Here is a 6,933-nt window from a genome sequence, read left to right as displayed (position 1 = left end):
TAAACAGTATGGTTTGATGAATTATGAACTTGATCATCACACGAGAAGAAGGGAACTTGACTGAACAGCAATAGAGTAAACAAACCTCCTGTTCAACCTAAACATTTTCAGGAACTGCTGTGTGCGTCACACATCTGTTTCATTATACCTCCGGTGTTTCAATATATATTTTTTTATATGTAGCTGTTGGGTGTGTCAGACTGGCGCTTGGCTGTGAAATGACTGCTGACACTTTCTGCATTACCAGAAACAAAAAAAGTAGCATGATGCATTTGCACATACTTTTCTCCTCACGTATGCACCAAGTGGTGATAAAGAGAAGAGTTCCAAAAGAGGAAGTGAAAGTGGGTGGCCTTATCACAACCATAGATGATCACAATTCACAACCCCCAACATTATGACAACACTGCTGTAGGCCTACATGCTGCTCTGGCAATACTACTGCACTTGTCATCATGCAGTGGGAATATTGGCGAAAACAAGAACGGCATTATCAACAAAAAACCAACAAAATAAAAAACAACAAACAAAACCACCACCACCATCACCAAACACAAAATCAATGGTGATGTTACTATCCATAGCAAGGGGCATTGGCATTGTAGAAAACCTGTGAACATTTAGACATAATAGCCTACATGGAACATGCTATATAACAAGTCAAATTCATAGGGCCTTTGTGTGAGCCACATGGCATTGCACATAAGGAGCCTATACTACAAAGCTGGTTCAGGATAAGTTAAGGTTAAGTTAAGAGGTGAATCATCTAATACAAGAGCTTTTATTAACAAAATGAGGACTCCAAGCTGGTTTAACCTGAACTTATCCTGAACCAGCTTTGTAGTATAGGCCCCAGATGCCACAAGCTGTTGTTCTTCACTCTCATGATCATGGGCACTGTTCTAGGGTTGCTGAACATCTCTGTCATGTCTTTTAGTCACACAAACCGCATGCACACACACACACACACACACGCACGCACGCACGCACACACACACACAGTTTGGCAAAAGCAGATTATGCCAGCCAGGCAAGCAGCTTGATACCTGTAGCTACAATATAAAATGTTAGGTAGTTCTTATGTTGTGTTAACTTAGATAATGGAATGTACAAGCAATTAGACTACAGTTATGAAGCATGACACAAGTACCAATACACTGGTGAAGTGTAAGACAATTGTTCACCTGGTGCATCATGCATCATGAAATTACAGACATTACAGGTTTACCTTTCCTTCCCCTGCCATGACTGGTAAACCTCAGCAGGATGACCAAACCAATAGACCACTCGTCCTTCCCAACAGCCAGCGTAGGCTGAACAAGAAGTTCTTGGAAGGTGAAAAAGTGGATCACACTCTGGTCCTTCTTTTTTATTTTTTATTATTTACATAGCAGCAGAAGTGTAGACAAACGTTTCGGCTGTTGCCTTCGTCAGTTCAGCACAGCCTCACAGGCCCAAGGGTGCATGAAGTAAAAGTAAAAGTACTCTTACTCGTATGTAACTAATTAGGAACAGTGGAATAACTGGTGTATGAGTTGCAAGATCATACACTAGTGCTGTAACTGCATCAGTAAGAGTATACTTCTACTTTATACAACTGTGCACAGGTGGTGTGTATAAGCAGGCCCAGACTATCATTTTCATTCTTTGAAATAGTGCTGGTACTTGAACTTTAATGTGTTTGGGTTACATCATCTGCTATCTGTTTTCCGACCTGCCTGCATCTATCTGGTGGTAGCCTTAGATTTATACAGAGTACAGTTAAAATGTTTTTTTTTCTGAATAACAGTATGACAGGAAAGTACAGGTGTTCTACAAACCCCAACTCCGATGAAGTTGGGACGTTTGGTAAACAGTGAATAAAATCAAAATGCTATCATTTTCAAAACATTCAATCTATTCATTAGATGGAGAATAGTGAAAAGACAACATATTAAGTGTTAAAACCGAGAAAAAATATTGTTTTGGGGGACATATGTACTAATTTCTAATTTGATAAATCCAACACGTCTCAAAAGAGTTGGGACGGGGATCAGTGAAATTTAGTAAACATCCAAATAAGATAAAACAACAAAGAAGAACATTTCAAAATGAATTGTACTGACGGACAATATAGGTGTCCAGGTATAAGATCATCACAGAGAGGCTGAGTCACTTAGAATTAAAGATGCAAAGGGAATAATTACCATAGTTATTACATACATTTTTGAATTCCCTTTGATTTACCACGATTGAGTGTATATAAGACATATTTTTGTTAATAAAATCATTGTATAGGTTCATGACATCATGACATATATATTGGCTGTAGTCTCACTCTAATTCCTGGAGTGCTAGAGCTATTGAAAATTGACCATATTAAGAATGCTTAATGCATGAAAATGATACAGGGGTTTAACATTCTCCTAAGCACCTGAGCTCACTTGAAATAGACCCAGAAGACATACGATACGATACGATACGATACGATACGATACGATACGATGATACTTTATTGTCAGTTTGCACTGAAATTCGGTTTGCATCCCTGAGCAACACTCGTTAAGACGAAACAGAATACAGAAAACAGAAAAACATAGGCCTACACAATAACATCACATCACAAGACTATTGCACAGCTGACAAAACAAAGACACAGGCCTATGTACAGGCAAACATACATACATACATACATACATATATTACATACAACCCACATAACTTGAAGATAATACCACCATGAAGTAATAAATACTACTGATTTAGCAAAAGAATAGATTGATGTATGAAAGCATGTTTAAGTCTGTTGCGGTTGAAGCGGGGAACTCTGAAACGCCTACTTGAGGGTAATGGCTGATATTCTTGGTAGAGAGTGTGTGTGATATCTGTAGAGATGCATGTGGCCAGTCGGAGCATACTTTTATTATGGGCTTCCTGGAATAGGTTTGCTATGGGCAGCCCAATGATCTTAGAGCAGATTTTAATTTGTCATTGGAGTTTTGCTCTGTCTTTTACAGAGAGGCTATTATACCAAGCTGTACTGCAGTAAAGCATGACGCTCTGGATCACAGATGTAAAAAATAAGAAAATGATTTGGGCACTAGCACCAAAGGATCTTAATCTTCGCAGGAAGTATATGCGTTGCTGTATTTTCTTACAGGTGAAATCAATGTGGTCAGTCCAAGTCAGATTTTGGTCGATCATAACACCCAGATATTTATAGGATGGGACTTGGCTGATGTCAGAGTCATGGATTTTTACGGGAGGTAGTTGGAGCTTGGGCGGTTTACCAAAAATTATCTCCTCTGTCTTTACTGTGTTAATAATGAGGTAGTTGTTATCACACCAATCAATTAACCAGTCCACATTGCCTTGGTACAGGGTGTGGTCCTCAGGTTGTGTGAAGAGGGTCACTAGAGTAGAGTCATCTGAATATTTGAGAAGATATTGATTTGGAACATTGGTGATACAGTCAGAAGTATACAGGGTGAACAACCTGGGGGAGCTTATGCAACCCTGGGGAACTCCAACATTGGTGGTAATGGGAGAAGATAGTGTGTCATTTACCTTGACCAGCTGTACCCTGTTTGTGAGAAAAGAAAAATACCAGTAAATAATGTATGGATTTATCTGAAACTTAATCATTTTGGACAAGAGTAGGTTAGGCTGAATGGTGTTAAATGCAGAAGAAAAATCAAGGAAGAGAGCCCTGGCATAGGTGTTGGGTTTATCCAGGTGTTTCGATATGATGTGCACCAGTGTAACCACAGCATCCTCTGTGCTACGACCTTGTTTGTAAGCAAATTGATATGGGTCGTGAAGCCCCCCCATTTGTCTATTGAGATGTTTGACTATGATTTTCTCAAGTGATTTCATGATCACTGATGTAAGGGCTATTGGCCTATAGTCATTATGCTCCTTGGGACATTTCTTTTTGGGGATGGGCTTAATATGAGATGTTTTCCATGCTAGAGGTATGTGGTGGGTGTCTAGTGACTGCTGGAAGATAGGTTGCCAAACTGGGGCAAGTTCCCTGGCAAAGGTTTTAAGAATGAGTGCACTACTCTGGTCAGGTCCTAATGCTTTCCTTGTGTTGTTGCGCTGGAAAGTAGCCCTGACCTCCTCCACTGTTATATTTATTCTGTCAGAGTTGCATAGTTTGATAGTGTTAACTAAATCTTCACAGTCATTGAGGTGAGAGGAAGAATCAAATCTGCAGAAAAAGTCATTCAGTTCATTTGCAAACATGAGTTCATTTCCAGTTACAATGGGTTTATTGGAGGATGTCATCCCAGTCATTTTTTTCATGTTATCCCAGAGTCTTTTAGGGTTTTTTTTTTCTTTAAAATTTTCCTCCAGCTGATTTCTGTGCACCTGTTTAGCTTCCCTTAGTTTGGTTTTTTTCATGGGAAACTGTCCTTTGCTTACAGAAGTCAGCAGAAGTTGTAGAAGTCCATTCTTTTTGACAATAATAGAGCATTGCACATCCTGTGCTACAGTGAAAATGGACCATCCAACTTGTGTTAGTGCTAGCTTCAAAAGTCAGCCTCCATGATGGCATGCGGATGCAGTAGTGCATTGGTTAAGATGTTCTCACTCATCTGTAGAGTTAAATACAGTGCTGAATGGTATAAATGGGTTTTAAACAGCATGAAAAGCCACTCATGCATTATATTTTGAAGGGAGATCTTCGATTACTGCCACATAGTAAGGTCAAATTGCATTCTCTACTATGTTTTAACAGTTTGGCTCCATCATAAGGACCAGCAGGTGATAAAATGGTGGGTTTTTGGTCAAGACCTGTCACACTGTAAGCACTACAGAAAGGAAAACATTGCAAAACATGACAAGGAATACACCCACCATTTAAGCTGGTGAAATCATGTCCAAGATAGGAATTAACACTGTTTTTTATATAAAATCATCTCATCGGTTAATGTATTTAACTGTTAAGTGTTGTCTTTTGTTCTGTTTTTAGTCTTCCTCGACATTTGCTGCCATTTATTGTCCCCGTCCCAACTCATTTGAGACGTGTTGGATTTATCAAATTAGAAATGAGTACATATGTCCCCCAAAACAATATTTTTTCTCGGTTTTAACACTTAATATGTTGTCTTTTCACTATTCTCCATCTAATGAATAGATTGAATGTTTTGAAAATGATAGCATTTTGATTTTATTCACTGTTTACCAAACGTCCCAACTTCATCGGAGTTGGGGTTTGTACTTGAAGACTGTGTGAATAGGGTATTTATCTCTCTCCCTTTAAAATATATTTTGTATTCTGTATCTGGCAATGTCCAACAAAGAAAAGGAATGTCCTTGACACAAGCTAAACGTTATAAAGTCAAATGCCTCCGTGAACAGAAGTTTCCCCACTGTCAGTTTAGCCACCACAACTTTTGGGTGACTTTTTCCCCATTCAACATACTGATTGCAAATGAGAAAATTACCTTTGAATTTCACTTTTGTGAGACATTAAATTAAACATCTGTTGTCAATGGCATCTTGTGACGTCATCACGAGGCCACAAGCACAAGGGAGGACATTGTGTGCATCTTAATATGCGTCCTTGCCTCCTCCACTTGCGCTTGTCTCCTCGTCCCTCCTCCTGGCCCCTCCTCCGTGGAGAAAACGATTAAGTTTCCCAGCTGTCAGCCTCGCCACAACAACTTTTGAGGGACTGTTTTTCATTCACCATCCCAATTGCAAATGAGGAAAAGACTTTACAATTGAGCTTTTGCAAGATATTGAAATATAATGCTGTTGTCAGTGATGTCATCATGACGAGAAATAAGTGGAGGAGGCAAGGTTGCATATTAAAACGCACTCATTGAGTTAGGAAGGAACGCCATGCTCTGGTGGCTTCCAGTATTTTTCCCAGCAATGCTGCAGCTTATCTTAAGTCTATTTACCAGTTTCAGTAAAATCAATACCAAATGATATTGAGGAATATCACCAACACATTTCAGTCATGGGTAAGCGGTTAGGGCGTCAGACTTGTAGCCCAAATGTTGCCGGTTCGACTCCCGGGTTGGTGGGGGGAGTAATCAACCAGTGCTCTGCCCCATCCTCCTCCATGACTGAGGTATCCTGAGCATGGTACCGTCCCGCCGCACTGCTCCCTAGGGATGCCATTGAGGGCTGCCCCCTTGCACGGGTGAGGCATAAAGGCAATTTCATTGTGTGCAGTGTGCAATGTACACTTGTGTGCTGTGGAGTGCTGTGTCACAATGACAATGGGAGTTGGAGTTTCCCAATGGGCTTTCACTTTCACTTCACAACACATGAAAAAAAACACTGGTCTGAAAGACAAACACTGGTCTCTCCCTCCCATCACACTGTAGCTGTTACTGTTTGCCTGCCTCTTGCTCTCTCGGTTCTCAGAAACACATGGAGTGGTATTGCCTAAGGACTTGGGGTGTTTGGAGAATGATTTTAAAATGTCCTCAAGTCTGACTACTTCCTTCATACATACATCTGCTAGTTTATTTGTGTAGTACTTGGACTGTACATTGACAAATCCTTATTTTATTGGAAAGACTAAGGAAACTGAGGTGCTTTGTTATCTTAAAAAAGAATATAGATCCTTTCAGCAACAACTCACCAGCTGGGTCCAACGTTACTGACCACCAGGCCATCACCTAAGTCTAAAATCCACTTTTCAAACCCAATCATCCCTCCAAATGCAGGGGCTTCCAGCTTTATTGCCACAAACTACCGTGGAGAACTGTAGGGCTTGGTCGACTACTGGTATTACAGGAAGGAACATAGCAGTTTAATGGCTATCTCTCAAATCACGCACTTGTGTCAGTGCACCGACAGTCAGTGCACAGTGCACACAGTGCACTCAGGTCTTTTGTGCATAGTTGAGCAGTATGCACTGTGCAGTGTCCATCATTCAAGCACTGCATTTTACCGCCATTGTTAGGGGATCATCCTGGCACTTTCAGT

The sequence above is a fragment of the Engraulis encrasicolus genome, chromosome 16, assembly GCF_034702125.1.
Source record: "Engraulis encrasicolus isolate BLACKSEA-1 chromosome 16, IST_EnEncr_1.0, whole genome shotgun sequence".
NCBI lineage: Eukaryota > Metazoa > Chordata > Actinopteri > Clupeiformes > Engraulidae > Engraulis > Engraulis encrasicolus.
This window is presented reverse-complemented; position numbering follows the sequence as displayed.